This window comes from Lissotriton vulgaris, chromosome 6, assembly GCF_964263255.1.
Source record: "Lissotriton vulgaris chromosome 6, aLisVul1.2, whole genome shotgun sequence".
Taxonomy (NCBI): domain Eukaryota; kingdom Metazoa; phylum Chordata; class Amphibia; order Caudata; family Salamandridae; genus Lissotriton; species Lissotriton vulgaris.
The window spans coordinates 712,274,233-712,297,187 of record NC_141694.1 but is presented as its reverse complement, the minus strand read 5'-3'; positions in this window follow the sequence as shown (position 1 = coordinate 712,297,187).

Here is a 22,955-nt window from a genome sequence, read left to right as displayed (position 1 = left end):
CTGATACTCACTGACACTCTCACTGACACTCTCCCTGCCACTGACACTCTCACTGACACTCTCACCGACACTCTCACTTACACTGAAACTGACACTCTCTGACACTCTCACTCACACTCACTGACACTCTCACTGATACTGACACTCTCACTGACACTCCCACTGACACTCTCACTGACACTCTCACTGACACTCACTGACACTCTCACTGACAATCACTGACACTCTCACTGACACTCTTACTGACACTAAATGACACTCTCATTGACACTCACTGACACTCACACTGAAACTGACACTCTCAATGACACTCTTACTGACACTGACACTCTCACTGAAACTCTCACTGGCACTCACTGCCACTCTCACTGACACTCACTGACACTCTCACTGACACTCACTGACACTCACTGACACTCTCACTCACGAACACTCTCACTGACACTCACTGACACTCTCACTGACACTCCCACTGACACTCTCACTGACACTCTCACTGACACTCACTGACACTCTCACTGACAATCACTGACACTCTCACTGACACTACCACTGACAATCTCACTGACACTTTCACTGACATTCTCACTGACACTGACATCTCACTGACACTCTCACTGACACTCTCACTCTCACTGACACTCTCACTGACACTGACACTCTCACTGATACTCACTGACACTCTCACTGACACTCTCACTGGCACTGACACTCTCACTGACACTCTCACTAACACTAACACTCTCACTGACACTCTCACTGACACTGACACTCTCACTGATACTCACTGACACTCTCACACACTGAAACTCTCACTGACACTCTCACTCACACTCACTGACACTCTCACTGACAATCACTGACACTCTCACTGACACTACCACTGACACTCTCACTGACACTTCCACTGACACTCTCACTGACACTCTCACTGACACTCTCACTGACACTCTCACTGACACTCTTACTGACACACTCACTAACACACTCACTGACACTCTCACTGACACTGACACTGACACTCTCACTCACACTCTCACTCACACTCACTGACACTCTCACTGACACTGACACTCTCACTGACACTGACACTCTCACTGACACTCTCACTGACACTCTCACTGACACTCACTGACACTCTCACTGACACTCACTGACACTCTCACTGACACTCCCACTGACACTCTCACTGACACTCCCACTGGCACTCTCACTGACACTTTCACTGACTCTCTCACTGACACTCTCACTGACACTCTCACTGACACTCTCACTGAAACACTCACTGGCACACTCACTGACACACTCACTGACACTCTCACTGACACTCTCACTGACACTGACACTGACACTCTCACTCACACTCACTCACACTCACTGACACTCTCACTGACACTCTCAATGACACTCTCACTGACACCCCGAAACTGACACTCACTGACACTCTCACTGAAACACTCACTGGCACACTCACTGACACACTCACTGACACTCTCACTGACACTCTCACTGACACTGACACTGAAACTCTCACTCACACTCACTCACACTCACTGACACTCTCACTGACACTCTCAATGACACTCTCACTGACACCCTGAAACTGACACTCACTGACACTCTCACTGACACACACACTGACACTTTCACTGACACTCTCACTGATGCTGACACTCTCACTGACACTGACACTCTCACTGACACTCTCACTAACACTGACACTCTCACTGACACTCTCACTGACACTCTCACTCACTCTCACTGATTTTGACACTCTCACTGACACTTCCACTGACACTCTCACTGACACTCTCACTGACACTCTCACTGACACTCTCACTGACACTCACTGACACTCTCACTGACAATCACTGACACTCTCACTGACACTACCACTGACACTCTCACTGACACTGACACTCTCACTGACACACTGAAACTGACACTCTCACTGACACTGACACTCTCACTGACACTCTCACTGACACTCTCACTGACACTCTCACTGATGATGACACTGACACTCTCACTGACACTCTCACTGACACTGACACTCACTGACACTCACTCTCACTGAGACTCTCACTGACACTCTCACTGACACTGACACTCTCACTGACAATCTCATCGACACTCTCACTGATGATGACACTGACACTCTCACTGACACTCTCACTAACACTGACACTTCCACTGACACTCTCACTGACACTCACTGACACTCTCACTGAAAATCACTGACACTCTCACTGACACTACCACTGACACTCTCACTGACACTGACACTCTCACTGACACACTGAAACTGACACTCTCACTGAGACTCTGACTGACACTCTGACTGACACTCTCACTGATGATGACACTGACACTCTCACTGACACTCTCACTGACACTCTCACTTTCACTGACACTCACTGACACTCTCACTCTCACTGAGACTCTCACTGATACTCTCACTGACACTGACACTCTCACTGACAATCTCATCGACACTCTCACTGATGATGACACTGACACTCTCACTGACACTCTCACTAACACTGACACTTCCACTGACACTCTCACTGACACTCACTGACACTCTCACTGACAATCACTGACACTCTCACTGACACTACCACTGACACTCTCACTGACACTGACACTCTCACTGACACACTAAAACTGACACTCTCACTGACACTGAGACTCTCACTGACACTCTCACTGACACTCTCACTGATGATGAGACTGACACTCTCACTGACACTCTCACTGACACTCTCACTCTCACTGACACTCTCACTGACACTCTCACTGACACTCTCACTCTCACCGACACTGACACTGACACTCTCACTCACACTCACTCACACTATCTGACACTCTCACTGACACTGACACTCTCACTGACAATCTCACTGACACTCTCACTCTCACTGACACTCTCACTGACACTGACACTCTCACTGACAATCTCATCGACACTCTCAATGACACTCTCACTGACACTGACACTCTCACCGACACTCACTGACACTCTCACTGACACTCTCACTGACACTCTCACTGATACTGACACTCTCACTGACAATCTCACTGACACTCTCACTGACATTGACACTTTCACTGACACTCTCACTGACACTCACTGACACTGACACTGACACTCTCATTGACACTCTCACTCACACTCACTGACACTCTCACTGACACTGACACCCACACTGACACCCACTGAAAATGACACTCTCACTGACACTCTCACTGACACTCACACTGACACTGACACTCTCATTGACACTGACACTCTCACTGACACACTCACTGACACTCTCACTGACACTCTCACTGACTATCACTGACACTCTCACTGATACTCTCACTGAAACTCTCACTGACACTCTCACTGACACTCAAGGACACTCACTGACACACTCACTGACACTCTCATTGACACTGACACTCTCACTGACACTCACTGACACATGCACTGACACACTCACTGACACTCTCACTGACACTGGCACTCTCACTGACACTGACACTCACTGACACTCTCACTGACACTAAATGACACTCTCACTGACACTCACTGACACTCACACTAAAACTGACACTCTCACTGACACTGACACTCTCACTGAAACTCTCACTGACACTCTCACTGACACTCCCTGACACTCTCACTGACACTCACTGATACTCTCACTGACACTCTCACTGACACTACCACTGACACTCTCACTGACACTCCCACTGACACTCTCACTGACACTCTCACTCTCACCGACACTGACACTCTCACTCACACTCACTCACACTATCTGACACTCTCACTGACACTGACACTCTCACTGACAATCTCACTGACACTCTCACTCTCACTGACACTCTCACTGACACTGACACTCTCACTGACAATCTCATCGACACTCTCAATGACACTCTCACTGACACTCTCACCGACACTCACTGACACTCTCACTGACACTCTCACTGACACTCTCACTGATACTGACACTCTCACTGACAATCTCACTGATACTCTCACTGACATTGACACTGACACTTTCACTGACACTCTCACTGACACTCACTGACACTGACACTGACACTCTCATTGACACTCTCACTCACACTCACTGACACTCTCACTGACACTGACACCCACACTGACACCCACTGAAAATGACACTCTCACTGACACTCTCAGTGACACTCACACTGACACTGACACTCTCATTGACACTGACACTCTCACTGACACACTCACTGACACTCTCACTGACACTCTCACTGACTATCACTGACACTCTCACTGATACTCTCACTGAAACTCTCACTGACACTCTCACTGACACTCAAGGACACTCACTGACACACTCACTGACACTCTCATTGACACTGACACTCTCACTGACACTCACTGACACATGCACTGACACACTCACTGACACTCTCATTGACACTGGCACTCTCACTGACACTGACACTCACTGACACTCTCACTGACACTAAATGACACTCTCACTGACACTCACTGACACTCACACTAAAACTGACACTCTCACTGACACTGACACTCTCACTGAAACTCTCACTGACACTCTCACTGACACTCACTGACACTCTCACTGACACTCACTGACACTCTCACTGACACTCTCACTGACACTACCACTGACACTCTCACTGACACTCACTGACACTCTCACTGACACTAAATGACACTCTCACTGACACTCACTGACACTCACACTAAAACTGACACTCTCACTGACACTGACACTCTCACTGAAACTCTCACTGACACTCTCACTGACACTCACTGACACTCTCACTGACACTCACTGACACTCTCACTGACACTCTCACTGACACTACCACTGACACTCACTGACACTCTCACTGACACTCACTGACACTCCCACTGACACTCTCACTGACACTACCACTGACACTCTCACTGACACTTTCACTGACACTCTCACTGACACTCTTACTGACACTGACACTCTCACTGACACACTCACTGGTACACTCACTGACACTCTCACTGACACTGACACTGACACTCTCACTCACACTGACACTCTCATTGACACTCTCATTGACACACCGAAACTGACACTCTCACTGACACTCTCACTGACACTTTCACTGACACTCTCACTGACGCTGACACTCTCACTGACACTGACACTCTCACTGACACTCTCACGAACACTGACACTCTCACTGACACTCTCACTGACACTCTCACTCTCACTCTCACTGACACTCTCACTGACACTCTCACTGATACTCACTGACACTCTCACTGACACTCTCACTGCCACTGACACTCTCACTGACACTGACACTCTCATTCACACTGAAACTGACACTCTCACTGACACTCTCACTCACACTCACTGACACTCTCACTGATTTTGACACTCTCACTGACACTTACACTGACACTCTCACTGACACTCTCACTGATGATGACACTGACACTCTCACTGACACTCTCACAGACACTCTCACTAACACTGACACTCTCACTGACACTCACTGACACTCTCACTGACAATCACTGACACTCTCACTGACACTACCACTGACACTCTCACTGACACTCTCACTGACACACTGAAACTGACACTCTCACTGACACTGAGACTCTCACTGACACTCTCACTGACACTCTCTCTGATGATGACACTGACACTCTCACTGACATTCTCACTGACACTCTCACTCTCACTGACACTCTCACTGACACTCTCACTGACACTCTCACTCTCACTGACACTGACACTGACACTCACACTCACTGACACTCTCACTGACACTGACACTCTCACTGACACTCTCACTGACACTCTCACTGCCACTGACACTCTCACTGACACTCTCACTGACACTGACACTCTCACCGACACTCTCACTTACACTGAATCTGACACTCTCACTGACAATCTCACTCACACTCACTGACACTCTCACTGATTTTGAAACTCTCACTGACACTTCCACTAACACTCTCACATTAACTCTCACTGACACTCACTGACACTCTCACTGACAATCACTGCCACTCTCACTGACACTGACACTCTCACTGACACTCTCACTGACACACTCACTGACACACTCACTGACACTCTCACTGACACTCTCACTGACACTGACTCTGACACTCTCACTCACACTCTCACTCACACTCACTGACACTCACTGACTTTCTCACTGACAATCACTGACACTCTCAATGACACTCTTACTGACACTGACACTCTCACTGACACACTCACTGGCACACTCACTGACACTCTCACTGACACTCTCACTGACACTCTCACTGACACTGACACTCTCACTCACACTCACTCACACTCACTGACACTCTCACTGACACTCTCTCTGACACTCTCACTGACACTCTCACTGACACTCACACTGACACTCTCACTGACACTCTCACTGATGCTGACACTCTCACTGACACTGACACTCTCACTGACACTCTCACTAACACTGACACTCTCACTGACACTCTCACTCTCACTGGCACTCTCACTGACACTGACACTCTCACTGATACTCACTGACACTCTCACTGACACTCTCACTGACACTGACACTCTCACTGATGCTGAAACTTTCACTGACACTGACACTCTCACTAACCCTGACACTCTCACTGACACTCTCACTGATACTCACTGACACTCTCACTCACACTCTTTGACACTGACACTACGACTGACACTGACACTCTCACTGACACTCTCACTGACACACTCACTGACACTCTCACTGACACACTCACTGACACTCTCACTGACACTCTCATGGACACTCACTGACACACTCACTGACACTCTCACTGACACTCTCACTGACACTGACACTCTCAGTCACACTCACTGACACTCTCACTGACACTGACACTCTCACTGACAATCTCATCGACACTCTCAATGACACTCTCACCGACACTCACTGACACACTCACTGACACTCTCACTGACACTGACACTCTCACTGACACTCTCACTGACATTGACACTCTCACTGACACACTCACTGACACTCTCACTGACACTCATGGAAAGTCACTGACACTGACACTCTCACTGACACACACTGAAAATGACACTCTCACTGACACTCTCACTGACACTGACACTCTCACTGACACTGACACTCTCACTGACACTGACACTCTCACTGACACTCTCACTGGCACACTCACTGACACACTCACTGACACTCTCACTGACACTCTCACTGACACTGACACTCTCCCTCACACTCACTGACACTCTCACTGACACTGACACTCTCACTGACACACACTGAAAACGACGCTCTCACTGACACTCACTGACACTCACACTGACACTCTCACTGACACTTTTGCTGACGCTGACACTCTCACTGACACTGACACTCTCACTGACACTCTCACTGACACTCTCACTGACAATCTCACTGACACACTGACACTGACACTCTCACTCTCACTCACACTGACTGCCACTCTCACTGACACTCTCACTGACACACTCACTGAAACACTCACTGCCACTCTCACTGTCACTCTCACTGACACTGACTCTGACACTCTCACTCAAACTCTCACTTACACTCACTGACAGTCACTGACTTTCTCACTGACAATCACTGACACTTTCACTGACACTCTCACTGACACTCTCACTGACATTGACACTCTCACTGACACACTCACTGGCACACTCACTGACACTCTCACTGACACTGACACTCACTCACACTCACTGACACTCTCTCTGACACTCTCTCTGACACTCTCACTGACACTCACACTGACACTCTCACTGACACTCTCACTGACACTCACACTGACACTCTCACTGACACTCTCACTGACGCTGACACTCTCACTGACACTGACACTCTCACTGACACTCTCACTAACACTGACACTCTCACTGCCACTCTCACTGACACTGCCACTCTCACTGACATTGACACTCTCACTGACACTGACACTCACTGACACTCTCACTGACACTGACACTACCACTGACACTCTCACTGACACTTCCACTGACACTCTCACTGACACTGACACTCTCACTGACACGCTCACTGACACACTCACTGACACTCTCACTGACACTGACACTCTCACTCACACTCTCACTCACACTCATTGAAACTCTCACTGACACTCTCACTGACAATCTCATCGACACGCTCACTGACACACTCACTGACACTGACACTCTCACCAACACTCACTGACACTCTCACTGACACTCTCACTGACACTCTCACTGACATTGACACTCTCACTGACACACTCACTGACACTCTCACTGACACTCACTGACACTGACACTCTCACTCACACTCACTGACACTCTCACTGACACTCTCACTGACACTCACACTGACACTCTCACTGACACTCTCACTGACGCTGACACTCTCACTGACACTGACACTCTCACTGACACTCTCACTAACACTGACACTCTCACTGCCACTCTCACTGACACTGCCACTCTCACTGACATTGACACTCTCACTGACACTGACACTCACTGACACTCTCACTGACACTGACACTACCACTGACACTCTCACTGACACTTCCACTGACACTCTCACTGACACTGACACTCTCACTGACACGCTCACTGACACACTCACTGACACTCTCACTGACACTGACACTCTCACTCACACTCTCACTCACACTCATTAAAACTCTCACTGACACTCTCACTGACAATCTCATCGACACGCTCACTGACACACTCACTGACACTGACACTCTCACTGACATTGACACTCTCACTGACACACTCACTGACACTCTCACTGACACTCACTGACACTGACACTCTCACTCACACTCACTGACACTCTCACTGACACTGACACTCTCACTGACACACACTGAAAATGACACTCTCACTGACACTTTCACTGAGGCTGACACTCTCACTGACACTCTCACTGACACTCTCACTAGCACTGACACTCTCACTGACACTCTCACTGACACTGACACTGACACTGACACTCTCACTCACACTCTCACTCACACTGACTGCCACTCTCACTGGCACTGACACTCTCACTGACACACTCACTGACAATCTCACTGACACTCTCACTGACACAGTGAAATTGACACTCTCACTGACACTCTCACTGACACTCACACTGACACTATCACTGATGCTGACACTCTCACTGACACTGACACTCTCACTGACACACTGACACTCTCACTAACACTGACACTCTCACTGACAATCTCATCAACACTCTCACTGACACTGAAACTCTCACTGACACTCTCACTGACACTCACTGACATTGTGTGTGGGGGTAGTGTGTGTGTGAGGGGGTGTGTGGGTGTGTGTGTGGGCAGGGTTGTGTGTGGGGTTGTGTGTGTGTGGGGGGTTGTGTGTGTGTGGGGTTGTGTGTGGAGGGGTTGTGTGGGGGTATTGTGTGTGGGGGGTTGTGTACATGGGGTCGTGTGTGTGGGGGTTGTGTGCATGTGGAGTAGTGTGTGTGTGGGGTTGTGTGTGTGTGGTGATGTGAGTGTGGGGGTTGTGTGGGGGGAGGGGGGACATGGAGGGAGAGGGGTAGTTGGAGGGTGGGGTAAAGGGAAAGAAGGGATGGGTTAGGGAAGGGCGGGGGCAGGGAATGGAAAGGAAAGGAAAGGAAGAATGATGGGAAGAAGGCGGAAAAGAGAAAGGAGGAGAAAGGCAGGGAAAGGAAAGGAGAATGGAGGGGAGAGGGCAAATGAGAGAGAGGGAGGTGAGGGGAAGGGTAATGAGGGGAAGGGATGGGTGAGGGGAAAGGGGAGGGAATGGTGAAGAGGAAGGGAGGTGAAGGAAGGAAGAATAAAAAAGAAAGGATGGGTAAGTGAAAGGGGAGCAGAAAAGGAGCAGAGGCGATGGGAACAGATTGGAAGGGAAAGAGGCTGTAAATGGGAGGGAATGGAGGGGACGAGAATGGAAGGGGTGGGGTGGAGATGGAAAAGGAGATAGGAGAGTGCACTATGGGACCGGAATGGGTTGAATGGGAAGGGGAGGGGAGTGACAGAAGGGGAGAGGATTAAAGAGTGATAGAGAAAAGGGGAACTTAAAAGAAAGGGGGAGATGGGGATATGAGAGGAGAGATAGGAATGTAAGGCAGAGAAGGAAAAACTGGAAAAAGAAAGGAAGAGGGAAGGCAAGTTTCCAGCCAGTATCAAGTCAGTATCAAGTCAGTATCAAGTCAGTATCAAATCAGTATCAAGTCAGTATCAAGCCAGTATCAAGTCAGTATCAAGCCAGTATCAAGCCAGTATCAAGTCCGTTTAAAGTTTGGATTCAAGTTCGGTTTCAGTTTGGTTTCAACTTCGGTTTTCATTTGGTTTCTATACTCACCGTGTTCCTTTCACCCAGCCCCGTCCAGTTCTTTTTGGAGCCTGTGAGGCCCCGGCCCCCTCTGCCTCATGGGGGCCTCGGTTCCGGCCGCCAGCAGTGGTCCTCTCCGTCCGGTGCTCATGAGTGCAATGCCGCGGCTGCCTGGTTACCAGCCTTGTATACTACGTACACGTCACAATAGACATCCAACCTGTCATCATGCATCACAGGCCTATGGGCGATGACAAGTGTTGCAGTGTCAGGGGGCGGGGGGCAGCCGAGACACGGATATTAATTCAATTACCTAAAAAAAAGCAAACCTATTTAGTCACAAAAGGATCCTGCGATGAACCTCAAAGACGATCTAATCCTGCCCGACCTTCTGCCCCCTCAGGGGCCTCTCCTTGTCTCCGCTCCGGCGGAGGCCTCCCCTCTGCCCTTAGCCTCGACCTTGTGACATCACAGTGCAGGGCCTGGCACGTCACAGATGTTCCATCCACAGGATTCCCCTGCTGCTGCTAGTCTCGACCTCTTGACGTCACAGTGCAGGGCCCGGCACGTCACAGGTGTTCCATCCACAGGATTCCCCTGCTGGTGCTAGCCTTGACCTCGTGACATCACAGTGCAGGGCCTGGCACGTCACAGGTGTTCCATCCACAGGATGCTCCTGCAGGTGCTAGCCTGGACCTCGTGACATCACAGTGCAGGACCTGGCATGTCACAGGTGTTCCATCTACAGGATTCCCCTGCTGGTGCTAGCCTGGACCGTGTGACATCACAGTGCAGGGCCTGGCACGTCACAGGTGTTCCATCCACAGGATTCCCCTGCTGGTGCTAGCATGGACCTCGTGACATCACAGTGCAGGACCTGGCACGTCACAGGTGTTCCATCCACAGGATTCCCCTGCTGGTGCTAGCCTGGACCTCGTGACATCACAGTGCAGGGCCCGGCACGTCACAGGTGTTCCATCCACAGGATTCCCCTGCTGGTTCTAGCCTGGACCTCGTGACATCACAGTGCAGGGCCTGGCACGTCACAGGTGTTCCATCCACAGGATTCGCCTGCTGGTGCTAGCCTGGACCTCGTGATATCACAGTGCAGGGCCTGGCACGTCACAGGTGTTCCATCCACAGGATTCCCCTTCTGGTGCTAGCCTGGACCTCGTGACATCACAGTGCAGGACCTGGCACGTCACAGGTGTTCCATCCACAGGATTCCCCTGCTGGTGCTAGCCTGGACCTCGTGACATCACAGTGCAGGGCCTGGCACGTCACAGGTGTTCCATCCACAGGATTCTGCTGCTGGGAAGGCGGGGCCCTAAGGCTGTCACAACTTGCACACACACACACACATCCATACAAGCACGTGCGAAGACACTCACACAGGGGGGTCATACGGTACAATTTATTATGAACTTTAACAAGAGAGCCCAATTAGGGCCACTCTTCATTGGTCACAGTGAGATAACTTCGAACCAATCACACCCGGGAGCAGTTGTTGCGTCCCTGCTGATAGATGGGTCACCCCTCGTGGACGGTATATCATTCACAGCAGGAGCTCTCATTCTTCACCAGGCTCGTGACGGGTCTCACTTGTGTGAATTTCTAGAACAATCTTTACTGTGTGTTGCTCCGGGGTGCTTCTACTTGTGAGTCTTATCATAATTGCCAAGTTTCTTCGGCCGTTGTGTGATGTGCGGCTCCAGTCCAGGTTTTTCCCTCTGAATTATGGGACATGTAGTCCTGTTTTATAATGAAATAAACAAGACTACAAGTCCCAGAATTCAAGGAAAAAACGTAGACTGGAACAGCACACTACGGATGGACCTGAAAAACGTGGCAGCTCTGCAAAAAACTTGTGCTCAGGAGAGCAACTAGACCCAATCTTTTTTTTTTGGAGGGGGGGGTACGGGAGGGGGGGGGGGGGGGGGCTAACACTTCCAGCAAGTGGAGCGGGCCAAGAATTTCAGGCAATGCGTGCAGACCCACCTTGCAGCCAATATGAGGGACAGAAGTGACACATTTAGCAGTTTAGGCACATTGGACAAACCCAATCTGATTATGATTGAAAGATTGGAGTCCATGTTTACCCCTATATTCCTCCCTAGGGTTGAGTTACGTGGGGGGCTAGCTACTAAGGCCAAATTGTTCATAGCAGTGTTTGATCCTTTTGCTGCACATACATATTTTGATTTGTGACATGTTAATTTATTGTTAGAAATGGGGTTCTCTACTTGGCAGAGGTTGGTACCTTTGTCCAAATTGGGACCGTTGCTTCTAGTCAGGGTAAGGGGGATACACACCTAAGATAACCCCTGCTCACCCCCTGGGTAGCTAGGCACGACAGACCTCCCAAAGGCAAGCGTTTTCAGCATTGATGAATTCTTCTATGGTTAGGAAGGTTGAAGGTGATTTCATGTTTTGTTTTTGGTGAACTGGGCTGTGCTGCTAGAATTGTGGTTGAGCAGTGGGAAGGCAAGGAGGAAGACTGACACGAGTGAGTGGGAATTATTTCAGGTGTGTCCTGCAGACCACCAGGGTCAGGGGTGTGAAGGCCTTTTTAGTGTGTTGCGAAGGAACCAAGATGTCTTTAGATACTACCACTTCAGGTATTGCGGTTGAAGGAACCTTTCTGCTCTGAACTCTTCTAGAGGGGCTGTTGCTTGTGACTTACAGGCCCCTTGTCAGGTTTACAGGCCAGTGAGCAGCTCTCTCTATTCAGATTTCCTTTCTTGTGTTCTGGGCTCTCGGCTGCTTTTCACTCTCCAAGCTGCAGCTCACCTCCCCAGGTCAAAGGGCAGGTCTCCTTGAAGCAAGGAAGTCCTCAGGTATCGCTTCAGCCAGCTTTCTTCACGACCTTCTTCCGAAGGAAACAACATAAAACATCCTCATTGTTTACCATTTACAGGCTGAAGAGCAGCTATTACCGCATGTGTGCATGGAAATAATGTATGTTTATACCAGTGACTATACACTGAGCCACACATGGGCACTTGTTTAGTATCCACAAAACATCAGATTTACACCTGCAGAGTGGAAAGACCATAAGGGAAGCCATATTAATTTAGGAAAACATAATATTGCCTGAACATGCTATTGGGATGGGAATATTCCCTGTGAGGTACAAGTCATGATGCCCTATTTATTTATTTATTTCTTAAGAGTTTTGTATAGCGCGAACAAGACCCTTGGGTATCAGAGCGCTTCACATTACATGAGGTAGTTAAAGTCCTGCATTGTTATTGTAACTTTACAATATTATGAGGTAGGTACATATATGATACATAAAGCGACTATATCAATAAAATTTCTACAAAGAGTAATAGTATGACACAGGTTTAGTATATAGTAAAATATAATGTGCAATAGAATCAATTGATCCTAATGGTCTATTTCCTGTGTATGTTTCAGCTCCAGTCATTAAACATGAATTCTGACTTCCCGTGTCTCGTCTATGGAAGGAATTTACTCATTAGGAAGATCTTAGTTTCCCTCTTAAAGGATGCTGTATCTTCAATCTTTCTAATGTTTGACGGAAGTGAATTCCAGATTCTAGGGGCTGCTCCTGAGAAAGCCCTGTCGTCAGTTTTCTTCTTCTGGAAGATGGCAGGTCTCAGCATTAGCTCATTTGTGCTCCTGGCTGGTCTGTTACCTCCAGATAACTTGATTTTCTGAGCAAGGTATTTGGGTGTATTGTGGTGGAGAGCCTTGTGGGTTATGCATGCCATTTTTAGCTGGATTCTGGCTTTGTACGGTAGCCAGTTTAATGCCTTCAAATGTGGCGATATATGGTCAAATTTCCTTGATCCGGTGATCAGTCGTGCGGCTGCATTGAGACATGCTTTCAGAGGTGCTGTTGAAATTTTTGGTAGACCTGCTAGTGTTGTGCATCCATATTCAATCCTCACGATAACTACAGACTGAACTGCCAGTTTGAGGTCTGCTTTGGATATGAATTGTTTCACTTTTATGAAATCTATTGAAAATATACTATGAAGCTGTGAAATGACCCTGAACAGATAGGGAATAATGTATTATCAGTGACAATGTAGTATATGATTTGAAACCTGTCTGATGTTTGTTTGTTTTAAAGTGTGTCAATTGAAGCCTAAATAAGATCTGTCTGTGGTTTTGATAATCGATCGCCAATTTTCCATTTCTCTTTATGTATTTCCGCGTAAAAATTTATTTCATCCCCCTTCCGCGACGGCACATTTTAGAGAGGTGGTTTATAGATAACCACAAGGTGTTTTGTTTTGGACTACATCCACACAATGTAATTTGCTGTTGCGTTTTTGAACAGTCTTTCCCTAAATCTGGATACTGTGTCGTTCTTTTGAAAAGCTAACAATCTAATCATATGTCTTTCCTTTTTAAAATGAATTGTGAAATGGGAAATATGTACAAGACCTTCGACACATGAAACTGATGTTAGCTTTCTTTTATCTATTCTGTTTTCAGCCCTGAAGAAACTCCCTGAAAGGGAGTGAAACGCGTTGGCTGACCTTTTTGTAAAATATCTGGTGATTTGTATTTTAAGAATGGACAAAAACAAATAAAGAACTTTTCTACATACTTGAACGAAACTCTCTTTGGACTTCTATTTGGTGCGCCTCCATAAACATTGAACAAAATATCCCTTTGTCCTTGTCCTGTTCTTTCAACCATTCTTCCTTTGTTATCCCATTCGTGCATTCCCACAAATTCGCTATGCACGAATCTTCCATTTCATTGGTTTCCGTGTTGCTTTTTGATTCCAGTGGCATTCTGCTTAAAAAGTCCGATACTACGTTCTTTACACCTGGAACATATTGTATGTTATACATGTAATCGAACAGGTGCATCGAAATTCTTGCCAGTCGTGGAGAGGCTGTGTGTAGACCCTTCGTGTTGAGTACCTTCGTAAAAGGTTTGAGGTCCGTGCAAAGATTTACCTTCCTACCCCAAATGTACTGTCGGAAGTGCTTGAGGGCCCAGACACAGGCTAAGGCCTCACGTTCAATTACTGAAAAATTTTCCTCTGCTGACGTTTAGGATCGTGACGCAAAAGCGATAATATACTCCGCTCCTTTTGCATCTTTTTGTGTTAGTACGGCTCTAATGCCTTTGTTGCTTGCGTCAGTTGTCACGTAGTTTTGGAGAGTGGGATCAAATCCTTGTAAAGGTAACGTTTTGCACATGTCCCGTTTCAGGTCTTGGAAGGTTTGTTCACATTCCTCAGTCCAATCAAATTTGTTTTTTAGTTTCAATTGCTGTCTTAATGCGTAAGTTTTGGTGGAAAAGTTCCTGATGAACTTTGCGTAGTACTCCACCAATCCAAGGAATGACCTTACTTCGTCTTTGTTGGTGGGTACTGGTGAGTCTTTTATAGCTTGAATTAGATCGTTTTTAGGACTGATACCTTCACCGGTTATCTGATGGCCCAGATAGCTGACAAAATTGCATGCAAATTTACATTTTGAATGCTCGGCTGTTAACCCTTTTTCATTCAATTTGTCTAGAACTTGCTCCACTTGACTGTCATGTTCTTCTCTTGTTTTCCCCATCACTAGGATGTCATCTTGAAACAACAATATTCCAGTGACACCTTCAAATATGCTATTCATTAAGCTTTGGAACATTGCAGCCGCAGAGGCTAAACCGAATGGAACGCGGGTGAATCTAAAACATCCAAACGGTGTTACAAAGGTGGTCAATGACTTGCTCTCACGGTGTAGTTGTACTTGATGGTATGCAGATTTTAAGTCGATGGTGGTAAACCACTTGACACCCTTGGTGGTGGACAGCATCTCATTTATCTTGGGGAGTGGGTACTGTTCCACTACTATGTTTTGGTTCAGGTCTCGAAGGTCAATGCAAAGTCTAAGTTTACCATTGGGGCGTTTAGCCACGACGAGTGGTGCAACCCACTCTGATGCCTCTACCCTCTCTATTATTCCGTCACTTAGTAATTTGTCAAGTTGATTTCTGACCTCATCTCTTATTGCAAATGGTATGTTCCTTGCTTTGTGCACCGTAGGTGTGGTGATGGGTTTCAATTTTATTTTATGCTGGTATCCCTGAAGTACTCCTACATTGCCACTGAATACATTGGGGTATTTTGCTAGTATTTGGCTAGCATAGTTGTCAGTGTCCAACAGACTCAGCACCGGTTCATAGCTGCTTGGATCAAGCTTGATTCCTAGACTTCCCTGGTCCATCCATCCGAGTACAGATGGTCCTACTTTTGAAACATAGAGCTTACATTTGGCTTCTCTACCTTTGTATATAAACTTAAGACTTCTGTAACCCCGTACTTCTATAGGTTTACAATTGAATTATTTTATTGCAATGTCTGGTTTATTGAGTTTTTCTCCAATTTTTTCTTTAAATTTGGCCTCCCAGACCTTCTCGTTCACGATGCTATAAGGTGACCCTTAATCTGTCACTATGTTTATTTCCACTCCACCGATTTTCATGGTGCAAACCGTTTTTTTGTCTTAGCCTTCAATTTTGTTCCATTGTCTTTTTCTTGTTCATCAACTATGTTGAGAATGTACATGTTGATGTCTTCATCATCCTCATCATTTAACTCTTCTTCTTCATCTTCCACTGCTTTTACACGTTGGGGTCTCTTCCTATTGCATGCTTTGTTAAAAGGTCCAATCAGACCACAAAATGTGCATTTTGCATCACGGTCAGGGCACTTAAAGTCGTATGCCATGTGAGCAATGCTGAGGCATCGATAAGAATATCCCCTACCTCGTGTCTCATTCCTCCTGTAAGTTTGTGTGGTGTCTTTTGTTTTCACATTCTGCTTATTAACTTTCCAACTCCCTTGATAAGACACCTTGTTGACATTCTCGCCTTCCTTCTTTACTTTGTCTTCTTTTAGCACCGCTTTTGCGCATCATCCCGTGAGTTCAGCCTTCCTAGGTATATCTATTATGTTCTGCAGGGAAAACTCACCCTTAGCCCAAAGATTGTCTTGAATATTTTCGGTTGAGCCTTGCATTACAATTTGATCCCTTATTAATTCATTGTGAAGTTGTCCAAACCGACAGTTTATAGCTAAGTCTTTAAGAGCAGACACATAGTCATCTATTGACTCTTCCTTTCCTTGTTTCCTATGAAAGAATTTGTACCTATCTACTCCAACGCAAACCATCGGTTTGTAATATGCATTTAAATCATCAATTGCATTGGTGAATGCATAACCTTCATTTTCCCCTCTTATTTTCTTGTTTATAGAATTGTAAACTTTTATTCCTCCTGCCCCTAAGTTGTGCATCAGCATTTTGTACTTCTTTTCAGGTTTTATTTCTGCATCTTCTTCAAGGGTGGATATGTAGTTGAGGAAATATTCCCTCCACTCTTCCCACTTTAACACTGGTTCACTGCCTGCACGCAGAAATGACTCAGGGGGTGAAAGGTTCCATATACAGCCAGTTGCCATGTCACTCATTTGTATTCTTTGGTTTATACAGTTTTTGGGTAAATTGTAGCTGTATGTTGAGTGCAAAGTGCTATACTTATGACCCCTGAATGTGTCCTATTGTTCGTTTTAGTTTGTGTTGGTGTAATACCTTCCACAAGAATGAATTAAAAGCACTGTGCATATACTTTAAAATATTATGAATTTTTTTTATATAGTTTTAATTACCGTCTGATCCTCTGTTTGCTGAGATTCACAAGGCTTTTCTTTATGGTTGTTTTATATCGAGCGCACAGTCCGCGTTGTCTTTTGCGAGTGGATCGCTTCCTGGACGTCTTTTCCACATAGACTGCACCGCTTTTTACAAATGCATGTATTTTCCTCTTCAAAATGGCCGCCGACATCAATCACGTGTGACGCAATGACGTGGGAGGCGGCTGACGGTGATCACAGCTGTCCTGGTTGCAGTTGCAGAATGACGGTTGGAGTTTGCCGTTGATCCAGTTGACCAGTATTATTTATTCCTTATGCGCCACACGTTCCTCAATCATGCGCAATTCAGTCATGAAATTGAAGTCAATTTTCCTTGAAGATATTTCCAGTCAGTTTACACATTGCGCACACCAATTTCCTATGCCTCGCAATAAGCCACTTAGCAGTTGGTTAGGTACTGGTTAACTCGTTTCCAATCCTTGCCACACTCATAAATTGTCTGTTTTAGTCAGATTCCAGCAAACTACTCACTCCGCATCCATCGCAGGTTCTTCCTTCTTCTTCTTCTTTTTTTTTTTATCTTCCGATTGCCAAAAGTCTTTTTTTTCAATTACTTGTTCCTTTGTGCCTGGTTTTTTTTTTCGTTCCTTTCAAACCCCATCTGCAGCACAATGACGGGTAGCGTGGTTTTTCACTCGATCTTTTTCAATTTACTCTTTCATATTCCGTGGGTTCTGTGTTGGCTCATCGTCGCCAGTATTGTTATTAATTACTCCAACAAGCTTAGAAGATAATTCTTTTATTAATACGAGCCAACACGCATGCTCCTACAGCCGTCGGAGCTGAGCTGCAATCAGGTTGACGATCAGCTGGGAACTGTCACTTCTGACAGTTACCAGCTGATGACCTCACTGCTGGTACGGTGTCCTCGCAGGGACACCGACAAGCACATCAGGTATGGTGTCCCGCAGGGGACACAAGCATTCTAAACACAACACTATTATCAATAAACGTGTTAAAAACTGTTAAAGGTTATTCACCACCCCCCTCCTTGCTTTTATCTTAGATTTGAAAACTGAGGTGGGGGGTCTAAAATCCATGATTACATCACTACTCAATTCTTTGAAACAGCTTCTAGCTCTTTGCAAAAAGCATGCATTTATTGGGCAAATTGATCTACCTGGAACCATCTCCAGACCATCTGCTGCTGTAACCAGATGGTGACTCCTGTGAATAAGGGTGCCGATCCCATATTCGATGAAGTTCCCACTGCTAATCATGATCAGCAAATTCCCAGTCATGTGCCTTTGTGGCCGCTTAACTACAACGGGGTAACTTCCAATACCTCGAGTACTCAAAGCTTAGGCGCTCATACTGGGCACTTGACTCTGGATAATTTTCCCTCTTCTTCTTCCTTTGGGGCCTATCTCGGTCATGAACCTAATAACTCCCTGTGACCCACTAAAAGTAGACCTGCCAGTGCTGATTCCATCATGATGATTGGTGTTCCTAAGCCAGGCTTCTCCAATGAGTAGCTCGTGAGTTACTGGCAGCTCTCCAACCACCTGTAAGTAGCTCTCCTGTGTGCAGCCCGACCTACTAAATTAGACACTTTTGGTTAGTTAAATTAGTCGTGTTGACCAAAATTTTAAAGTGCCTATTCAACACAAAAATACTTGTATTTTTAAACCTCATAATTTCGCAAACATATTTAAAGCTGATATTTCAGTGATAAATCAGGTGGCAATGGGGAGGCGTAGTACTACTATTAATACCTTGGTGCCAGCTGCATTGCATCTATGGCTGTTATGTTTTATCCATGTAGAGCAGAGGTCTTAAAACATTTTGCTTACGTGGGGCTCAGAGTGAAAATGTTTGGAGGTCAGACCCCCTCTTTAAAACATTATGGCAAGGATTGGGGGAGCGGGAGGGACATGGTTCGTGCAAGGAGCTGGGCTTATGAGACGATTTCAAGAATACTTTTTCTATAGCTTATGAACTGCACTAAATATGAGACTTATAAGACAGCAAATACATCATACAAAAACAGACATTATCCCAAACAAAACTGCTCCCCATAGTTGGGGTGTTGTGAGCCTCTCATACTCTTTGACCCCAAAGCAGCTATACCTGCTGCACTAATGATAACCGCAGTCCTGAGTAGCAGGCCATCTCCTCTGCATCTTTTACCTCTTCCCCACCATGATGGATCATCATCTCGGTCCTAATGATTGAAAGGAAAATAAGCTCCAATGCCTCTTTTTTAAAGGTAGACAGTCATACCCTCAAATTCCTGGGCCGCAGTCCTGATGCATCTGCTTCCTTATTGATATCCAGCATTGTCTACTTACACACTTGCCAGCAGTACCATCTCCACTTATGAATGTCCCTAAAAAAAAAAAACTCATATTGTCCCCTTCTTTGGGGTATATCTCTGAAGAAGCTGTCTCTGGCCATTTGTAACATAAAAATAATTCAACATACAGTGCTCCCTATTCTGGGCCGTCTCTCAGACAAAATCTATGAATCTCGCTCCTTTCCTTTGTCTCCTAGACCATTACTGTGAGGCCCCAGGGATCGAGAGGATTAGAGCTCTGCATTTGAATGCAACCCTGCTTGCCTTCTACCTGCCACCCAATTGACTCAGCATTCACAAAAAAACTCGCCCCTGAATGGTTAATACTGACTTTGAGGTGCCTCTGCCTGAAAGCGAAGGGTGTGGTGGTAGTGCAGATAGTTTTAAAAAAACAGCCTTCTTACCAGCTATTAATTGATTGAGTCACTTAAAGCCAGGGCCACTGGAATTACGAGTTTCTGTATCAGCAGTGTTTTCCACATAATTATAGTTTTACTGCATTTGCTCCCTAATCTGCAGATTTGAACTAAAGAAACATGATTCTAGCTCAAACGGAACAAAAGTTACTTAAAGCATGACAAAGTGTTCCGGAGAATTGGAAGGCCCTTTGCAAAGATTCACTGGTAGTCTTGTAGTTGCTTACTGCTATATTTGGGTGTTAAACTGGTAATAATGAGGTGAAATATTTCCAGTGATAGCGTTACCTTGAGTTAAAACGACAAAATAATGAAGTAATGCTAACCACAAAATGTGGCACATTGTGCTGCATAATTTACCTTGTCTTGCTGCATAATGTAGTCAAGCATGCCGCATAATGAGGTCCTCTTCTGCTGAATAATTCCAGTGGCTCTGCTTAAGGCTTCATGGTGGCAAAGATGTATTCTTTTTGAGATGTAATGTAAGGGTGTTATAAGCCGAGATCTGGAATAGGGGAGACACTTACAAAAATGTCTGTATTGGATACATATGCAGCAATCTAGCTTAGAGTATGTAAATATTGTTTTAAAATAATGACTTACATATTCACAGTGCTTTCTGCAACAGGCTGAGACCTCGTAGCACTATAAACAGGGGGCCACTGGAATTATTACGCAGGAAAAGGCCAAATTATGCAGCAGGGTTGACTAATTTCTGCAGCAAGTAAAGGCGAATTATGCTGCATAATGCTGCATATTTCGTCATTAGCATTACTGCATTACTGCATTATTTTGCAATTTTGTACACTTGTTAACACTGCCCTGGGTTTTATTGGCCCTCATAAGTACCACATTACCCACATATAGCAATAAGCAACAGAAAGGGGATCAGTCAATCTTTAGAAAGGGCCTTCCACTGTGAGGTAATGTGTTGCTGCATTTTTAGTAACTTTTGAACCATTTGAGCTAGAAACAAGTTTTTTTTAATCGGCAATTTATGTAGCAGACAATGGATTATGTGGCAAATGCGGGAAATCCATAACTATGCACAAAATGCTCAAACCGCACAATTGCATAATTCCAGTGGCCCTGACTATAAGTACAAAGGTCACTATTCCTCTGCACCAACTAGGGTTCAATTATGTGTTGCTTAGCTTTAACACACACAGACATCTGCAGTGATGGTAGTCACGAACTGAGGTTTCATATCCTAAAAGAGTGCAGTTATCACCAGTTAGTTTAACTTGCATTTATTATCCAATTAAGTTGTTATTGCATTATTTTATACACACCTGCAAGACTGTGAAAACACATAACGCTTAGGCTTTTCATTTTATTTTTAGCAACCACTTTGACCCTGCCAGCACACCAGGGTCGCAACTAGACCCGAACTTCGGGGGGCTAACACTCCCAGCCAGGGCTGGCCCTAGCACTGGCCGCACACAGTGTAACAGTCTTTTTTGGCGCCCCTCCCCCATTTTCGCCTCCATGAATTCCCTCACTACTACTTACCAGCAATGCACCTCATCTCTTTATAGCCGCTTTCAGACAAACATTTCATTTTTTAATAGCACTACTCATAGTTTACTCACACTCAGTTCTGTGATCCACATGGCACCCGTTCTTTGTAGCAGGCACATTAACCCTCTGCGCTGTGTGGGTGGTAGGAGTGCCTATGTGAGTGCATGGTGAGCGATGTGACAGTGAGAGAGTAGGGTAAAAGGAGTGACTGCAGGGTGAGTGAGGTGACCATATGATTTGGGTGCGGATATAAGTGCAGAGTGGGACGAATTAATGCATGGTTAGTGATGGGCTTGTTTGAGTGAGATTGCAGATTGAGCAGTGAGGGGGACAGGTGAGTGAAGTATCACATGAGTGAAAGGTGAGTAGTGTGCTCGTGTGACTGCAGGGTGAAATACAGGGTGAACAGCGCAAGTGCATTGTGAGTGCAGGGTTTTCACTGTGAGTGCAGGGGGAGCGGGTAAATGATGTGAGTGCATGGTGATCACTGTGAGTGCATTGTGATCGCTGTGAGTGCAGGGTGAACGTGAAAGTAAAGGGCAAGAATGAGGAGTGAGTTGTCTGAATGCAGGGTGCATTCCTAGACACTTGAAGTAACGCAGCATGTTATTGATGGCGGCATAGGGTTTCAGATATAAGTTAAA